Source organism: Panthera tigris, chromosome D3 (genome assembly GCF_018350195.1).
Source record: "Panthera tigris isolate Pti1 chromosome D3, P.tigris_Pti1_mat1.1, whole genome shotgun sequence".
NCBI lineage: Eukaryota > Metazoa > Chordata > Mammalia > Carnivora > Felidae > Panthera > Panthera tigris.
Window position 1 is genome coordinate 74059653 of NC_056671.1, and position 20770 is coordinate 74080422.

General features: G+C 36.2%; 1 protein-coding gene across 7 annotated transcripts in view; it reads right to left on the reverse strand.

Annotated features, from left to right (window-relative positions):
* Window positions 1-20770, reverse strand: part of TCF4 (transcription factor 4) — a 349808-nt gene that overhangs the window by 324243 nt on the left and 4795 nt on the right. The gene's annotated exons all lie outside the window — the stretch shown is intronic.

The following is a 20770-nucleotide window of genomic DNA, read 5'->3' on the forward strand; positions in this document are numbered from 1 at the left end:
TTCAGTTCTACTTTCTTGCTTTTTTGCCAGAACTAAGTACTAACTGAACATTTACCTAGTTAATACTTTCCTTTATAAACAATTCACTTTAAAAACTTTAGCCTTCTCCTAAGAATAATATCTATAAAACCCAGGCCTCGTTGTGCTGGTTGCATTTTTTTCTAAAACATATTCTATCATGGATAGATATCAACAGATAGCAGTCAACCAGACAGAAGACACACAGACACAGCTATTGAAATTAAAGAAGTTTCTATGTTTTCTCCTTCTCTGGATAATGAAAAATACTTGTCAGCAACTCAATCTTCCTTTGTGTAATTTTTCTGAGAACTCCCTTAATCACTCTTTGCTTAACTCTTATCATCTATAAACTCGAAGACCTCAAGGGGATGCTCTGGAGAATAAATTAGTAAATAAAAAGCTTGAATCATGATGAAATGTCAAAAATGTCATGCCCCTTCGAGAACCTGATGTACATATTATATGAGGTAATATATGTAAAAAAAAACTTTGTGAACGGTACTCACTATATAGGAATTTGTCAGGAGTTTGCTCATAGAAGAAATAAAGCAGAAGGTATAGAACAAGCTATCCTCTTGGAGTTCAAACATGGAGACTAAACCAAGGCTCTGCCCCCACTACCTCTACAACCTTGGACAAGTTAGAGGATTCTCTGAGTCTCAGTTTCCTCTTTAGTAAATTAGGGATGACCAGATTTCAGGGCTTTGCATAAGATAATGACCTAACATGTAGTGCTCAGTGAGGGTGAGTTGTCCAATCCCTGACTGGAGAATATTTTATCTGGCAATAAATTCTATATGCAAAATGTCATGTGAAATGCAAAAACAAGTATAATAATCAGAAATTTATATGACCTTGAAAACCAGACCAATGAAGACAAAAGATAAGAACTTGAGTGGCTTCCAATGACAACACTGTGACTAAACTGAAAATGAGTCAAGATCCCATAGAACCATCAATCCTCTTAATCAGTAGATTCAAATTAAAAAGCGTATGCATGCTGACTGAATGATTTGTTAAACAAATCCTGTATTTATTGAATCAGAAGAACTTTTAATTTAGATTAGGAGATCAAAGGAAACCTCTTTGGGAAAATGGCATTTCAGATGAGATCTGAATGGAGTTAGCCAGCAAAGATCAAGAGGAGAGGTGCTCCAGCACATGTGTAAAGGCCCTGAGTCAAGGAAAAGCTCAGAAAAGTCCAAGACCTAAAAGAAGTCCAATGCAGCTTGATGAAGAGAGCAACAGGAGAAGGGAATCAAATGAGGCTATGGAGGTACCTCTGAGATATGTTAAGGAGTACAGAAGTTTTTCTCTAGCACTGAAAGTGTTTATAAGAGTGAAAAAGATGAACATTGGGAGATGAAATGCTCTCTTTGACATTTTTCAAAAACTCAATCTGGCTGCTTTGGAGTAGGGATTCAACGGGAAATAAGTGGAAACATGGACATTGATTAGACCAGACAGGAAACGATAGTGCCTTGATCTTGGCTGGTAAAAGTGGAGGTGGAAAGCAGAACTCCACGAGGATTAGATGGGGAGAAAGGAAGAGAAAGGAAGTCTCAGTTGTCCTGATATTGATTTAATCAACTAGGTGCATGGTAACGCTACTCCTGAGATACAGAGATGTCGAGGAGACATATATTAAGGGGAGGGGAGGAAATCAAAGACACAAATAGGACTGGAGCAATACATACGAAAGCTGTTACTTTGGAAACAGATGAGATGACTACGAAGAAAATCCACACGAGAATAAAAGTAGACATGTACTGACTGCCTAATATATGCTGGACATGGATTAAGTACATAGCAAGTATCATCTTATTGAATTCTCCCAACAGTCTGTTTCTACCCATTTTACACGAAGGGAACAAGGTCTCACTGCTAGCAGCTGGATGATAACCAACCCAATCTGATTCCAGACTGAGGCCTCTCAACACAAGAGGTATGATCAACGTACAGTTAGGCAGAAGAGCAGCCAGCAAAGGAGAGGCAGAAAAAAACACTAGGAAAATGTGGTATGGAGAAGCCAGATGCCTAGAACTTTCACCAAAAAGAAAAGAACCTTTCTCAAAAGTTGCTGAGAGGTTTAATGAACTAGGTTTGCTAAATACCTAAAAAGGCAAGAGAAGTCAGGGGAAAGGCAGATGTCCTAGAAAGAAATGGTGATTACTCAGACTACAGACTTCTCGTGGGCTACATGGAATTCAGAAGACAATAGAATAAAATCATCAGAGTAATGAGAAAAACAAAAGTCAATCTGGAATTGTGTGTCTTACAAAATTATCTTTCAAGAACAAGAATTAGGAAATTCTGAATTAACAAAAATACAAGACTTGACCTTTAGCATCCATATTCCAAACACCTTAAGGATATACTTCATCAAATATGAACACAATCCCATAAAGAAGATCTGAAATGCCAGAAAGTGATGAGCAACGAAATTAGTGAACTAGTAAATTTAAACAATGTCTATAAAATAACGCCTAATTTTTAGAAAATATTTTAAAGCTCAAAACAGAAATACTCTAGGTAGGGAGGGGAGTGATAGAAGGAACAGTTTTCTATGGTCCTAAAATTATTTCAATAGAGAATTAAGACTGTAGACCAACTTTTGACTCTGACAGATAACTATGTATAGTAGAATCTCAAAGGTAACCATTAAAAAATAGAAACAAATTTCACACAATGAGAGGGGCAAATAAAGTAAGAAAGCATCCATGTTGCACAATTTCAAAAGGCACCTTTGTAGTCTATGTATGTGGCGTGAACTGAAGTACAAAATTAAATAAATGGATTTAAGTAATTTGATATTATCTGATGAGATTAAAGGTAAAATTCAGCTGAAGCTAGCATACCTAAAACACAACATGGATGGATTGAAAATAGAAGTTTAAAAGATAACTATGCTAGACTAATATTAGTCAAAAGGAAAATGAGATAACTATACTAAAACAGAAAAAAACAGATTAAAGACAAAAGAGCAGAAAGAGGATGACCATATACAGAATGATAAAGAGTTTAATTAACCAGGAAGATCCAACAATTCCAAACCTAAATGCATGCAATACAATAGCAACATATATAATGCCAAAACAGAATCACAGGGAGATTATTTCAATCTATTTCTCTCAATGACAAACATGTCCGGCAGACAAAACATTAGTAAAGGTATAGATGATTTTAAGGCACAATTAAGAAGCTTGTATTTCTGAACACATATAGATCCTTCAATTCAATAAGAAGAAGATACACATTCTTCTCAAGCAAACAATGGATCATTTATGAATGAAAACTGATTAATCAAAACTGACAATAAAGCTAGTCTCACAAAAACCAAAGAACTTTTGCCACACAGAACCGTTCCCTGACCATTAAATTACATTAGAAGTCAATAATAAGGGATAAATAACATATTCATTTGTAAAATTTCCAAGGCACCAAGAAATACTGCAAAGGTCAAAGAAGAAATCATACTGGAAATTTTGAAACAGTTATAAATCAAATATAATGAACGTGTTACATACTAAAACCTATGGAATACATGACAGCAGTACTTAGAGGTTATGTTACAGGCTTAAGTTCTCACATTAAAAAAAAAAAATGACAATTTAATAAGCTAAGTGGTCAACTCAGGAAGTTAGAAAAAAAATCAGAGAAACCCAAAATAAATATCAAGTAGGCAATAAAACAAGATTAAAAACTGGTGAGGTAGAAAACAGACACAGATACAATAATAATCCATAAAGCTAAAGTTGATTCTTTTTGAAGACAAACATGAGAAAAACCTCAAGTGACCTTGATCAAGGAAAACACAAATCAAATCAGGAATGAAAAATGAAACTTAATTATAGAGTCAGCAGAGATTAAAAAGCTAGTAAGAAAATACCATGAACAACTTTATGGCAGTCAACTGAAAAATTTATATGAAATGGAAAAAAGTTATATATATCATATATATGTATTTTTCCACATGATTTTAAAACTATCTGAAAAAAGAAGTAACATTCTCATTCTCAACACTTTTTATTTAAAAATTGTATCAATGGTTTAAAATCTTCTCATGTCAGGTTCATATAGCTATATAGATAAGTTTTACCACATTTCAAGGAAAAGAGTATTTCAACCTTATACAGACTCTTCTAGAGAAAAAAGAGTGGAAATATTCCCCTATTCATTTTACAGGTTAATATAAACTTGTAACCAAAACTAGACAAGGACAGCAAGAAAAGAAATATATACCAATCTTAGTTATAAGCACAGATAGAAAATATTAGAAAATTGAGTCTGGAATATTATTTTTATTTGTTTAAATGTTTATTTACTTATTTTGAGAGACAGAGCGAGAGTATGTGAATAGGGGAGGGGCAGAGAGAGAGAGGGAGAGAGAGAATCCCAAACAGGCTCTTGTGTCAGTGCAGAAGGTGACCCGGTACTCCATCTCATGAACTAAGATCATGACCTGAGCCGAAATCAGGAGTCGGACACTTAACCAACTGAGCCACCCAGGCGCCCCCAGAATACTATTTTTAAGAAAGTTAATACAAACAGGGGTACCTAGGTGGCTTAGTCGGTTAAGTGTCCGACTTTGGCTCAGGTCATGATCTCGCGGTTCGTGGGTTCGAGCCCTCCATCAGGCTCTGTGCTGACAGCTGAAGCCTGGAGCCTGCTTCAGATTCTGTGTCACCCCCTCTCTCTGCCCTCCCCATGCTCATGCTATGTCTCTCTCTGTGTCTCAATAATAAAAGAAAGTAATACAAATACATCATGATCACATTAATTTTATCCCCAAAATGCAAGAGGAATTTACCAATGGGAAAAATATAAATGTCACTCACAACATAAACACACTAAACAGGATCTAAAAATAATAATTTAGGGGCACCTGGTGGCTCAGTCAGTTGAGCCTCTGACTTCGACTCAGGTCATGATCTCACAGTTCATGAGTTCAAGCCCTGAAATAGGGCCCTGTTCTGGCAGCTCAGAGCCTGGAGCCTGCTTCAGATTCTGTGTCTTCCCCTCTCTCTCTCTGCTCCCCTCCCATCTCTCAAAAATAAATAAACACTTAAAAATAATAATAATTTAAATATATGTAGAAAAAGCATATGATAAATCTCAATGCCACTCATGATAAAACTCTTAGCAGAATATGTATAGAAGGAAATCTCCTTAACAAAATATCTACTATTGTCAACGTCAACAGGGAAAAATCAGGAAAAGGACAAGGATACCCACTATTGCTGTTTCTACTTAACAGTGTACTTCAGGTTCTAGATAGCACAGTAAGACAAGAAAAGAGGAGGGAAAAGCCAACTATAAAAGTTTCAAAGAAAAAACAACACAACTGTCATTATTCACACATGATATGACTACCTATAAGAAAAACTAAAGAAAACACAAAGACATTTCTAGACTTAATATGTTTAACAACAAGGCTGGATGTAATATAAATCAATATGCAAAAATCAATTGTATTTATATATACCAGCAACAAACAATTTGAACACTGAATTAAAACACATTAAAAATAGTAACAAAAAGTAAAACATCTAAGAATAAATCATCAAAAGATATACATAACCTCATGAAAAAATTCTAAAACCTTATTTTGTGATACCAAACATGACCTAATGAAGAGATACATGAGTGGAGATAATCTTGTTAAAAATATATTAATGTTCTCCAAGTTGATCATTGGTTTCCACGTAACTTCAATAAAATCCCTAAAAGGCTTATGAAAGACCTTGATGTTATTTTTAAAATTCTTTTAAAAATTCTGTGGAAGAACATAAGCCCCCACCAACCAAAAGTAAAATGTGTACATGTGCAACAAAAGAAGGAAGAGGAAGGAATTTGCCTACCAGATACCAAAATGTAATATAACATTTATGATAATATGGTACCTAGGCAAAAGTAGACAAACTATAGATTAGGTTAAAGGACTCAAAATGAAAGACCTTTATAAATGAAGAAACTTAAAATATTACAGAAGTGGCATTGTAGATGCCTTGAGAAAGGACAGACTTTTCAATAAATGCTTCTAGAACAATTGGCTATCAAGACATTTATGGAAATGGTGGACTTGGATCCATACTTCCCACTCTACAAAATCAACCCCAACTATATCAAAAACTTAAAGGCAAAAGTCAGAACTATGAAAGCCTTTTCAGAAGAAACGTAGAGAATATCATTATGACCTTGGGTAGAGATGAACTTTCCAACCACAGCACAAAACATGAAAAGGTAAAGGCAAAATAATAATAATAATAATAATAATAATAATAATAATATGAATACATTAAATTTGTTGTTTTCCATTCTTCAAAAGATGCTATAAAATAGAGGGTAAAAAATACAGGTCATAACATAAGGGAAAGTATCTGTAGCATGAACTGCTGAGAAATAATTATATCCAAAAAATTATTAAGAACACTTACAAATCAGTAAGAAAAGAACCCAGCAACTCAATAAAAAACTAGGGGGGGGAGGGAGATTTCACAAAAGAACAAACATGAATGATAAATAAACACATGCATACAAGATGTTTAACCTCATTAATTATCAGTGAAATGCAAATCAAGACCTCAGCGAGATACATTTGACATCTTATACTGACTATATTGATACAAATTAAGACATTTGATGACACCAAAGGTGGACAACCATATGCCTCAAGAGTAATCTTTGAAGCTGCTGGGAAGAATGTGAATTGGTAACAAACTTCAGAAAACAATTTGGCATTATCTCATCATTTTGAACATTTGCATAACTCTACAACCAATTTTATTCATAGATATCTACCCTACAAATATCAAAAAAAAAGTGATCAAGAGTGCATCAAGATGTTCTGGAAGGTGTGCAGTTCCCAAAAAAATGGGGATCAATCCAAAGGTTCATTAACTTAGTTATTAACGAGATAGTGCATAAATAAATTGAGGCATATGCACCACCAGCAGGTAGAACGAACTAATGCCACATGTAACAACATTGACAAAAACGCATAATACAAAATGGAAAAAGTAAGTAGCATAAGACAGTGTAAGAATGTCACTTTTTTTATACTGCTCCATCAAGTAAAATCAAACAACACATTATTTAGAAATACATATATATGTCATAAAACTACTTCAAAAGATCAAGAGATATATAACTCTGGCAAGGAAGATGGGGGATGTGGGTAAGAAAGGAACTCACAAGGAGAGGCAAATGTTCTGACACTGCTCTGGTTCTTATGTTGAGTGGTGGATCCAGAGGGTCTCGGTTCTACCATTAAGTTTCATAATTTACATATGCTACATGCATTATTCTGTAGGTGTCAAGCATTATATGATACAGTATGCTTCGAAATATTTGATCGGCATTAGGCTCAAAATAAAAAGTGTATGGGTGGAAGGGATTCAGAGACAGCCAGGATAGACAACAACTGACAAAACTCTTGCTTTGAAGGAGGGCAAGAAACAGGATGGTGGTCAGAAGGGAATGTGAATGAGAGCGAGAGTGTTTGTTTAGTTTGTCACGTTTCTGTTTTGTTTTTAATTATGAGATAATTCAAGCATAGAGTTGTTAACCATAACATTCTATCATTTTCCCCCTCAAAAATAAAGCACTGCAGATACTGTTAAAGCACTCTGCGTGTCCTCCCCCTCCCCAAAGGAGAGTTATTGTATTTCATCTTACTTTTTAACTGAGAGTTACTAATGCATGCCTAAATGCTGAAGGAATTCTCCAGGAGGAAGGAGCAACACATGAGTGCTGTCCACTTATATCAACATTACCTACCAACTCACCAGCAGCAAAGTACATGCTTTAAGGAGTTTTCCACCCAGTGCAGATGGGTCCATGCCTCTCCCCTTTCAGCACCCTTCTGAGGAAGAATACGCAGAATACTCTTGGGTCATGGAGCCAAGTATTTATCACTAACTGTCATTGATGTCAAGTTCCAACCCATACTGACAGCATTACCCTAATGCTCTAACTAGCTGGTCTAAGCAAACATGGAAGGAAGGAGGGAGGAAGGAAGGAAGGAAGGAAGGAAGGAAGGAAGGAAGGAAAGAAGGATGGATGGATGGAAATGAGGGAGGGAGGAAAGGAGGGAGTGAAAGAGGGGAGGGAAGGAAGACCGGCTATTTTTAATTCAACTTGAACAATAAATATACCAATAGAATGGCAATAATTTTCCTAACTAAAATGGACTAACAAACATGCTGGTTCAACAAGTGACTCCCAAGAGTAAACAGTTGTAAGCTTCATTTTGTTGCTAATCAAAAGTAAACTGATGAGGCGCCTGGGTGGCCCAGTGGGTTGAGCACCCGACTTCGGCTCAAGTCATGATCTCATGGTTTGTAGGTTCAAGCCCCTCATCAGGCTCTGTGCTGACAGCTCGGAGCCTGGAGCCTGCTTCAGATGCTGTATCTCCCTCTCTCTCTCTCTCTCTCTGCCCTTCCCGAGCTCACACTCTGTTTCTCTCTCTCTCAAAAATAAAGAAACATTAAAAAAAAAAAGTAAACTGACGATTCTCCCCCAAAGGCCATCTCAGACAAAATACTATCAAATAATAGTGTTTCAGTCTCAGACACAGTATCATATAAATCAAACCACCCACCTAATGTTCACTAGCAAAGACACTCAACATCTCACACACGTGCCACTCAATACCTGACTAGAGGTACTTGATGAATTCAACAGGTTTAACCAAACTATCGTAACATTGACTGGTAATAACAACAGAAGCTATAAGAAGCCTAAATAGTGCACGATGACCGACGACCACTGAATAAGAAAGAAGAGTCCCCTTCGCCTGGTTCTTCCACTTCCACTCTGCGCCCTCTCTGAAGAGAATTGCAAAATCAACCTACCACTTGCCTCTGAAAGTAAAAAGCACTTCTATGGTACTTGGTTCCTAAAAAAGCAGTGGATATCACAGGGCAGTTGAATTAGGTCTCGCAGTTGCTTTTGGAAGGTACAGTAGATTTTCAAGTATTAAAGTTATAGAAAGGTTCACCAAAAAAGAGCAGGGGCCCAGTATGAATGCTCCCTCCCCAGCGGGCTAAAGTTATAGATATCAAATAAAGTCTAGAGTCAGTTCTCTGACTGCACCACCCACACCACAGCAACACCATCTCTCATCTGGATTTCTGAAGCCTCCCAAAACTGGTTTGAGCCACCCACACCAATTACCCTTGAGGTCTGCATTCTGGGCTGCAGTCAGACTGTTCCCAGGCACAAATTTCACTGGCAGCATGCTGCACAGGTCCCCTGTTGCTCAGCCTGGCAAGGTCTGGCCCCTACAACACTCCTCTCCAGCCTTGCTCAAACCATGCTCTAACCCCCTCCCCAACCAGCTCTCTCTGCTAGAACCTATTCCCCCCTGCCCACTTCACTAGCCCTCCATCCCTTAGACCTCATTTCAGATGTGCCGGCCTCAGCCTTTCCTGACTGTTGAGCTTGGTCAAATGTCCTGTGGCAAACTTGTCCAATGCTCAGATGTGGAACTTGATATTTCTCTGGTTGATTATTCAGTGAATGTCTGTCTCCCACATTTAGACAATGCAGAACATATCTACCTTGCTCACCATTTTATTTCCAGGACCCAGCATGGTATCTGACGCATGGTGGATGCTCAATAAATAATTACTTAGTTTTAAAACTAAATGAATAGCTTTACTGCCCATAAGGTTTAAGAATAAATATTTAAAAATTCAGGCATGAAAATAAAAAAGATAACCATGCATATCTAGTGCCCTTGAAGTAAATGAGCACTACCTATAAATCCAAAACTTTAATTTCTGCTCAAAAAGGACAAAAGGAGTATAATTATCATTGTCTCCCAAAGAATCTCTGGTACTATATGTGAAAGTACATCCATAACAGGGCACCTGGGTGGTTCAGTCGGTTGAGCACCCAACTCTTGATTTCAGCTCAGGTCATGATCTCACAGGTTTGTGAGTTCAAGCCCTTCATCCAGCTCTGCACTGACAGTGTGGAGCCTGCTTGGGATTCTCCCTCTCCCTCTCTCTCTCTGTCCCTCTTCACCTCTCTCTCTCTCTCTCTCTCTCTCTCTCTGCCCCTTTCTGGTTCACACTCCTTCTGTCTCTCTCAAAATAAATAAATAAACTTAAAAGAAAGAAAGAAAGAAATAACATTGATAACAAATACTCTCCCAGGTCCCATTTTCCTAAATATTTGAATCCATTCTTCCTTTATAGTCAGGTAGAGTACACATGTACACAGTATTTCTATGCTGCAGTCAGGAATGTGAAGTCTGCATTTACTTATATTTTTTTAACGTTTATTTATTTTTGACAGAGAGAGTGCACACAGGGGAGGGGCAGACAGAAAGGGAGACAGAGGATCCAAAGCGGGCTCTGCACTGACAGCAGAGAGCCTGATGCGAGGGCTGAGATTCAGGAACCAGGAGATGTTGACCTGAGCAGAAGTCAGATGCTTAACTGACTGAGCGCCCCTGTACTCAGTTATATTTTAAAGTATCTTTCCAAGAGGTCTAATTCTATATTTCAACACCACTTATTTTAAAAGTACTTTATTGTTGAATCGGTATAGAACTTTCACCTCACAGGTGCAGCATCATACTCACTCTAATTACAATGCTAAGGTTGACATTTATTCTTGTTTACATCACCACAGCGTCTAGCACTGAGATTGGTCTTGATTCTCAAAAACATTTACTGAATTAATGAATGAGTGAGTAAATGAAACTTAATAATTATTAATAATTCTGTTATTCCCGTGAAATACATTCACACTGGAAAAAAATGATATTCATTCAACCCTTTCACTTTCCAAAGTTTTCAAAATTCTTTAAACAATCAGCCCTTAAACAATTATGGATTTGTTTTTAAGTAAAATTAATTAACTATGGAACATTTCTCACCTTATCTAATTCTACCAAAATTGCTACTAATGAAAGTGGGACAGCACAAATGTACATCCCACATACAAGAAAGAATTCTACATAGGTTGAAAAGATCAGTTGAATAAGAGGTTAGTAAGATCAGGGGAGAGTAAGGCGTCAAAAGAAAATAAACCTTGTGGCTAAAAGTAGCCTGACAAAGAATCACAGTGCCCACAAGAGTAGAAAGACAATCAATGGTTTGGGTCACCAGTTAGTACACAATGATGTTTAAGAAGGCACACAACATAGAATGATTATTCAAACAAGGACTGAAATTGATATTGTTTGGTATTCCCTTTCAAAACTACAAAACTTGGTTACGTATGAAATTGTTTAGTAAGTCTTCAAATATTATTACCACTGATGACCAAAACATTTTCCTCTTTTGAGTTCAAAGTTGTAGCATTGCAAAAGATTTCTACCATGAATCCCTTATTTGTGAAAGTAAAGGAGAAGTTTTCGGGGATATATAGGTTCATAACTGACATTCTTAAAAATGGATCTAGAATATTCCCTTATAAAAATCTTGTTTCAGGGTGTCTGGGTAGCTCACTCGGTTAAGCGTCTGACTTCGGCTCAGGTCATGATCTCGCTGTTTTTGAGTCCGAGCCCCGCGTCAGGCTCTGTGCTAACAGCTTGGAGCCTGGAGCCTGCTTCAAATTCTGTGTCTCCTCCTCTCTCTGCCCCTCCCCTGTTCATGCTCCGTCTCTCTCTCTCAATAATAAATAAACGTTAAAAACATTTTTTTAAATCTTGTTTCTACAATGTAGCAAATACAATCATGCATTAATAAAGTCTTCCTAGGGCACCTGGGTGGCTCAGTCAGTTAAGTGTCCAACTCCTGATCTCAGCTCAGGTCATGATCTCAACAGTTCGTGGGTTCAAGCCTCACATCGGGCTCTGTGCTGACAGTGTGGAGCCTGCTTGGGATTCTCTCTCTCCCTTTCTCTGCCGTTCGCCCTCTCTCTCTCTCTCTCTCTCTCTCTCTCCCTCAAAATAAATAAACTTTAAAAAAATTTAAAAAAAAATAAATTCTTCCTAAGCCTATTTCAACCATCACTTTAATTTTTGGCTTCTTGTGGAAACTGAAAACACATGCTAGACACAGAAATCCTGGCATGTCACAGAGAAACAGACACGTCAATCTGAAATCATCAATACTTGAGGGGAGAATTGTATTTACATATATTTTTCCTATTTGTGATGTAATTACGATAGATTTTAACCAAAGGTGATTCTGGCCACTTCATGATGTTCTTACAAACACTATGTAAGTTTTGGCTAGGATCACAATATCTTTGAGAATGTTTTTTAAATACATTTCTGAATGTATTATATAGCAATAATAATTACCACACTTCCCTGCTAGCTTTTGAATCAAAAGATGTGGCACTGGTAATGGTGATGGCAGTGATAACAAAAATTACAATGATGAATTCTTGCAATCTGAAACTATTGTTAAGTATGGCATAAAATCCCCTCTTAAAGTTTAAAGTTTCCTGGAAAGTTTCAAATTATTTTTCCAGCTTTAAGATGTAGGCTGTGAGGTTCTATCACTTTGTCAAAATGAAGCAGCTATGTACCAGAGAACACTGCAAAAGAATCTAGATTTCCAGAATTCCGCTAAATAAATAACTTTCTCCACAGCAGCTAAACTTCCACTGCTGAATGATATAACAGGAAGAGTCTGGACCCGGGAACATAAAAACCTTGATTTCCATCCTGACACGACCATTAAAAAACACATACTTTTGGAAGGGACTGGATTATAATCTCTAATAGCCCCAAGGAAATCCCCAAAAGCAAAAAAGAAGGAAAAAACAAACAAAAAAAGGCATCCGAAATAGGGACACTGCAGGTTGAAGTCACTGTGGTTGTCCATACCAGAGCTGATCCCACAGCAGAGCTGAGGAGACTCTCTTTTTGGAGATCTCTTTAATCCACCCTTTGCAACCTTTGCAACAGCCTTCCTCTGTGCCTGCTTCACAGTGATCATGACACAAAATGCTCAGTCCCAGTGCCCCCAGGTCAAAATGCTATTCCTCCCCTTCAAGGCTCAGACTTGATTTGTCCATGAAGCCTTCATTATTCTTTTCCCTCCCAAAGAAAGAATTTGTCTTTGTCTAAACTCCCACAACGTAAATGGCACTTGCCTTTTGGGCACTGAAGGCTAATTCTGTATGTGGTGTTCTATCCTTTACTGTCAGAATATATGCCCTCTCAGGGCAGGAACTATCTCCCATAAATCCCTCTATGTCCCATAATTGCTAACACAGGGGGTTGAGCATAGCATGTACTAAAAATATCTATGAGATCAACCATCAATAAGAATTTTGATAGGTAAATAAGTAACTAGCTAGATAGAAACAGCATTCTCTCTCTATGGCCAACATATTAAAACCCAAGGGGTAAAACAGAAGATAGGCTGTAAGTCTCCAGATAGTGATATAAATAAATTAACCTTTCTAAACCATACATTATCAATTTTTACTCTTCTTAAGTGGATATAAAAGTAACTACTGACAAGGTACACCAATTTGCATGTTTTCATGTCTCGCTCTTCAGCATTTCACACAGCATTAAACTGTAGTGTCCAGAACATTTCAATATCCTTCTTCCTACAAGATAAGTCTTTTCCTGGTTTAACTGTCCCTAAATACCTTGCATTTAAGTCTTGGCTTGGGAAATTTGAGATTAAAAACCTTCCATTTGGATGCTTTGCAACTCAGCTAAGTACCTCAAGAGGGAATGTTTAAATTAATGGAAGATTAAAGCAAGGAAGAACATTCTAAAAGGTAATGGGGCTTTGTCACCACCTCCTCTATTTTATTGGGAAAATAGTCTTTTCCCAGGGGGCTGAAAGTTTATATGCCAACCATCAGTCTAGTTTAACTATTTAAAGTTAAAAATGTTAGAGAAAAAAAAGTTTGTAATGGAAATGCTGACATGCCATGAAGTAAGGAGGCATTGGCAGGTGCTCCTGTAACCCAGGGTCATAATTCAATCAACCTGTATTTTGACGTCATCTGTTTCAGAAAAAAGCCAAATGGTTTATGAACAGCTCCAGAAACCCTGAGATTAAATTACAGCCCTGATATTTAATCATGGGTCTTACTTTGTTATTTTTAATAACACAATACATTTTAACAGTTATTCGTCAACTGCCTTAGCCAAATTGGAACACGTGATGACAAGTGAGGCGGATTATGATGTCTATCTCTCATAATCTAAATTTTTATTATTTGTTCATAAATGGTAGATTATACACTTTTTCTTCTTCTTAAGAAACATACAGTTGGTACCCACGGATTGAGTCCAAACCTTAATTAAAAGCAGCATGGGGTCCCTGACCAGCGGGTCAGGACATCTGTATTTGTGTCTTATTATAGCCAATAACCAACTGTATGATTTGGGCAAAAGACATTTAATCCTCCCAAACCTTGGCTCTTTACCTAAAAAATAATAGAGCATCTCCAAAGTCTCTTGTAAATCCAACTTTCTATAAATTACTTAAAATCAATACTGTGTACTTTCTTTGAGGCTCCCTGAGGACCTAATGTAAAAATGTGATAGCTGAAAAGCTGAATTTTTAATTCAACTAAAATGACTGATCAAAAGGCATTTTAGTACACGAGAATTTGTAAGCTAGAATTTTTAGAGGCAATCAGCAAATGAAACAGGTTCTTTAAAAAGTAATGTACAAATACTGCTGAACGTGTGAAGGGTTGTTTGCAAAACAAATCAATACAGGCCCATCCAACAATGGATTGCAGTTAATAAACTACATATAGTAATTACTACCAATGGCAGTCTAGAAAGTCATTCATTAAATGTTAATTGTCACACAAAAGTACAAAAGCATCCATTTGAACAATCTGGTGGCTGCACCTTTAAATAAAATACTTTCTTACAGTCCTGAAATTCATCCATATTAACTGATTTTAAACACAGCTGGGTATTTGATATGCTGATTAACTAGGCCTTTATTTATTTTGGAAATGAAAGTAAATATGACAACCTTTCTCAACACTTTTGCTATTCCTAGGAGTTGGACATAAATATACATATATATACACACATATATATACATATACATGTATACACATATATATACACATATATATACATATACATATATATGTGTATATATATGTGTGTGTATATGTATATGTATGTGTGTATGTATATATATACATATATATATATATATATATATGTATATATATACTGCTTATAGCAAAGTGTTAACCAATCTCCTCTAAAGACTAGATTTGTACTTCTCTCTCAAAAGCATTAAGAGGCATATGGTTCAAAAGTACCTACCTCAAACACATGTGCAAACCTTACTGTTGAGCCTAAGTAGGCTCACAGATATAGCAAATGCATAACCCAAGCGTAAGTTTAAAAATTTGGTGGTCCATTTTGAAAATTTCCTTCCGACTAATAAGAAACCATTAACATAAATAACCTTTCAAAACACACAACCATATGATGTGCTTTATTTTCTCTAATACTTAGTGCTATCTAATTAGCTTGGAAGAACACCTGGTCATAAAATATAGCTCATAAAATAAGAAAATAAGGAAGGGGGGATTGGTTTGGTTTTTTGTTTTGGTTTTTTTTCTGTTTCTACCTAGCTTCATTTTGATGCTGTGTCTGTGTAAGATCTGACTTACTCAACATATAGATTTATATTCTAAAGGTTTGGCCAAGAACATTTTGGTTCAAGACTTGTAAACTGAAGAACATTTCAAAACACACCATGTTCCTTATTAGGCAACTTGAGATCTGTTATCTTGGCTTATGGGAACAGATCTAAATAGCATCATAATACTAAACGTTGAAAATCACAGGCCTGGGGCCACCAGGACTCAACTCTATGCCTTGGACGAGGTTGCAAACTTCCAATATAAAATGTAGTTTACCATTAGGAGTAAATGTTTGATCTGTAAAGCTTACAAAATTACTTTGTTTATCATAGCAGATGAAAGCAAAAAGGAATAATTTTAAGCTCAAAACAAAACTGTTTATATGACAGTCTTTACTGCTCCATGATTCTAAGCATTTAAGACAGATTCGAGCAATTAACAGCATAAACTTTCATTACATACTTCTATTATATATGTTTATGTGACTTCGCTGTTCATCTGTTATTTAAGTGATTTCCTCATTACAATAGTAGGGTAAAGATAATTTGCTGATGCTGTCAAAAATGTTAAGCATTTCTGTCTCAACAGATCTTGGATCCCCACGCTTGTTTAATGCATTTTATTTACTTAAGTCAGTGTCAAATAGAGTACTGCTTCTTCCTTCTGAATTTAGAAAATGTAACATTTTAAGCACATGTCTGGTAATAGACACATCAAAACTTCAAAACTGCTTATTTTAGTGATGCAGATGGAGTTTAGGATTATTGTTCGTGAATGAATATTAAGTTTCAAGGATCTAACAATGAACTGAGAAACTTTTTTTTTTACAGTTAAAAATAGTAAATCTTTATTTTGTAGATATTAACAGAGCAGGCTTGGGTACCTCCACTCTTGGTTTGATTAGGTACATTAAAAATAACTGAAAACAAGGTATTTTCACAGGCACCCGGGCACACTGTCAATTCACAACAGAATGAAAGCACAACTTTGAAAAGATCTACTATATTCTCCTTGTAATAAGAATAATAATAGCAATAATAAAGAGACACACTAAGTCACACTGAAATCCAAAATGAATTAGAACGCCAGCTTATCTGGATACTAAGGCAAGAAAAATATCATGGTTTATATCATTATCTTAAATATGGTTTTTAAAAACTGCTTATCTACTCTAAAGATCAGGAATAATATTACATGCCAAACCTCAATAATATATTCCTATGTCTACATAATCTTGAAAAATAATCTATATCGGACCATGTGTGTATGTGTGCAAAGGACACTGACGTGAACTTAAAACCTAATTTATTACTGGCTGCCTTGAGAGCAGGTCATTTACCATCTCTGAATCTCAGTTTCCTCATCTATGAATTGAGTATGGTAACCCTTGCATCTCATGGTTCTTGAGAGGAGTAAAAATGTATAATAAATCTAAGTCGCAGAGCACACCACTTGACATATTAAGCACTTGTATTTTGTCAGTGTCAGGCCCATCCATACCCTATTATTCTGTCTAATATCTTGCAAACAGTCACGGGGGAGCTAAGGTAAAAGAGAATGATCAATAATCCAAAATTCAGTTCTAAACCTTAAAAAGCATTCGAAGGGCACAAGCACATACGCAGAAGCAACATCAGCACACAGGGTATAATCCTATAGCTTATTATGCAACACAAATTAAGGAAAAACATAGTAGTGAAACCAATGTTAGTCCAATAAAGGACGTGCAGAGCCATAAAGAATTAGCAAATCAGAACTTGTTTTTTAGAATAGCAAATAAAGGCAGAGGTTAGAACCTCCTTAACTTGGGCCTCAGTTTTCTTTGGCTGGACAATGAAGACAATGGACTGTATACTAAAAGAGGTTGCTATCCCCAAAAGTCTGTAATTCTAATATAATGGGTTTAATGCCCCTTTACTTACTTTTAAACCTATTTACTTAGTCTGCTGCTTACAAAAAAGCCATACCACACTTGTGAGTTGTACTACAATAGTAAGGCTGTTTGAAACACACACATGCACACACACACACACACACACACACACACACAAATACAGATACACACAATTAAATAATTCTACCCCACAGATGCCTTTAAGGGGAGAGCAATTATTTTTCACACTATAACCATGAATGCAAACAGTTATGGATGGAAATTAATTCAGGATGCTGACCATTTGAATTTTCTCTGTGATACAAAAACTACCCACTGGATTCATTTTTTTTCTCACTGAACTTACTACATTGATGTGTCATTGGGTGTTACGTGGATATAGGTTAACTAACCTGCATGAACATTAAAAGATGTTTGTCTTCTTCCAAAAATGACCATGACAGGGATGTAGTGTGTTTTACTTCTGCTCTTAATTGTTCAGACACCCATTCATTTGGCAATCTTTCACAAACACTGAACACCTAAGTAAAACTAAACAGTTACAGGGGGGAAAAGCTCAACTTTTAAACTAAGGGAGGAAGATGTAGTATCCATCATAGACTAACTGTAAATACATGTAACAGATGTGGCCAGGGCTGTTCTTGAATATAGATCATTTTAGTGGCCCAACTTTAAAACTACTTTTAAAAAGATGCCAAAACCAGTATGTTTATCTTTTGCTTACAAAAGACTCAAAGGTAACCAAAGAAACTGTATTTTTTGTTAGAATAGAAAATTAAGCCCCGTTCATCGATAAATTATAGACTTTAGGTGCTTGTTTGCTTTTTCTTTTGGTAACTTGGCCATCTTACTTTTTAATGAGAATAATTTTCCAATCATCCAGGCATGTGTATCCTTTTAGCTTGTTTTAAGAGCAATGATATAACGGATATTAAATCCCTTTGTATAAGTTACCATATAGGTTACAACTATTTCTTAAAAATAATTCCAGAGCCCACCAATTCATTCTGTTAAGGTCATCGAAGCTCTGAACCATCATGGCTGAATTGTTTTAGTGCTCTCTGCTGAACACCTGCAAACATCAAACAAAAACTGCAGGTCCTTTCCTGGGTTGACAAAAGCCTTTCATGTGAAAAATGCTCCCTGGGAATGTCAGGCTGTAGCTCAGGTTACATTCCATTCTCCCTAGCAGCCTCACCATTTCTTAAGGTGGTAGGAAAACCCATGTTTGAGAAATGAAAAGATTAAAGGGAATATGACCACACTTTATTTTCATTCCCACATTGCAAATCACGATGGAGCATCCTATATTAATCAATTCAAAAGCTATTGGGAACTTTAAGCATGAAATATCACCATGCCTCACTTGGAAGAAATACAGCTGGTTTTGCAAAGATGAACAAACAGTTCACTTACTTACAGTTCGGATCTTTGTTTCTTAGACCCAAGTTTCAAAGCTACCCATGAAAGTCACACCTGAGCCCACTCAAGACGAGTATTAACCTGAAGTAAATTTAGAAAATTATTTCTCTGTCCAAAGTTTCCTAGCTCATCCTTCAGTTAAAAGGCAAAATGCAGTTTTCCTGATTTTTCTACTTGATGTTCTTTAAAAGGGATTTATCTTTGTTGTGGAAATATAATGGAATGGAAATATAAGCCATTTTTTTCACTAATAGCCCTGTGTTCAAATATGTCTTGAATAGATGAGAAAAACCAACACTACAATCTGTACTCCATATATTATAATCACCATCACACTGCATTGGATGAGTACCCTGCATTTTCAATTCAGCTGCCACCACAAAATAGCCACTACACTTTTTTACCTTTGCAAGTAAACATTTGGGTCTGAAAACTACAACTGTGGTACAACGTAACTCAAAGTTCAACACCTTAAAAATAATCACAGTATATCCATTAGAAATATCGTACGTGACATGTCACTAAGGACGAAGTCTCTGTCTGGGTTTGTGTGTGTGTGTGTGTGTGTGTGTGTGTGTGTGTGCACATGTGCGCACATGTGTGTGTATATATATTTGTCTTAAGAACTGTGTAAGTTCAATACATAATCACTTACTAAAATGCATTAATACATATTCATACTTATCCAGCCTGTACTCTCTGTACACACTTAAACATCATAGCAAGGACTTTATTTAAATGTGAACACAGAAAAGGGCCCAGATGCACAGTTGTCTTTTTAAATGTAACACAATTTCATGCTTCTAAATCACTTTGCTTTATTAAACCATACCTAAACTGATACACTTAAGTTATTCCAAATGTGTCAGTTTTCACAGAGTGCAAAAGAGTGTTTTGCACTTTGAAAGCAGTCTATCTCTGGGCCTTTGTGACATAATCTACTTTTAGATTTAAGCTGAATACACGTTTTCTTAAGTAAAACCATGAAGAAAATTGCTGTCAGAGATAAAGTCTGTTACTGTTTTGATACTAGCATGAAATATTAATCTGCCTACAAGAGATTCTTGCACTGATCTTTACTTCAAAGTTGTGTAGAGAACACAACACCAAAATTTGGAAGACAAAATACCAATACAACAACCACAACAAAAATATTAAGTCTGTAAATGGAAAATATAACAGGGTCCAGGCCACTAAAATACAAAAATATAGTCAGAAGTACTTTTAATCAAGGTGGACCCAAAACTGAAAAGATAAAATATAACCATAGGAAGCATCTTATAAATTATAAACATGTTACTTAGCCTATTGGGGGCCAGAAAAAGGAGACGTAACTTATTTGGAAATGAGCAACTTTTAAAAGCCACTAATTTTATAAAAGCATCCTAATTACACAAATCGCAAAGGTGAACAGATTGCTTTCATTGCCAGAGCATCAGATGAAAATTAAGAGATGTGAAATGATACTCAATAGTTAACAGAAAATTCCACTGGCACCTCGCAGCTAAAAGATGTCAACATTTACCAGCCTGACTTAAGAATGGGACTCTGTCTAATGTACTGGTATTTACCACTGCCAGAACTCCTAAAATACTACAGCTGTTTAAAAAGCATAAGTGGATTTAAGCTTTAAGCCTAAAGGATAGCAGGTAACCATGGATGCCTCCTTCCTATGTGAAATTCATTGGACAAAAAAAAAAAACACATTTTAAGTAGTATCATATTTTCAGTTTTCACTTTATAAGAGACCTTCAGGGAGTCCCCTACTAAAACTCCTCCTTAGATGCCAGATAATCATTGCGCACACAGATTCCTTTGTGAATAGCGCTAACGTCTTTTTTAAGCATCACCCAAAGACCTTTCATTTATAAA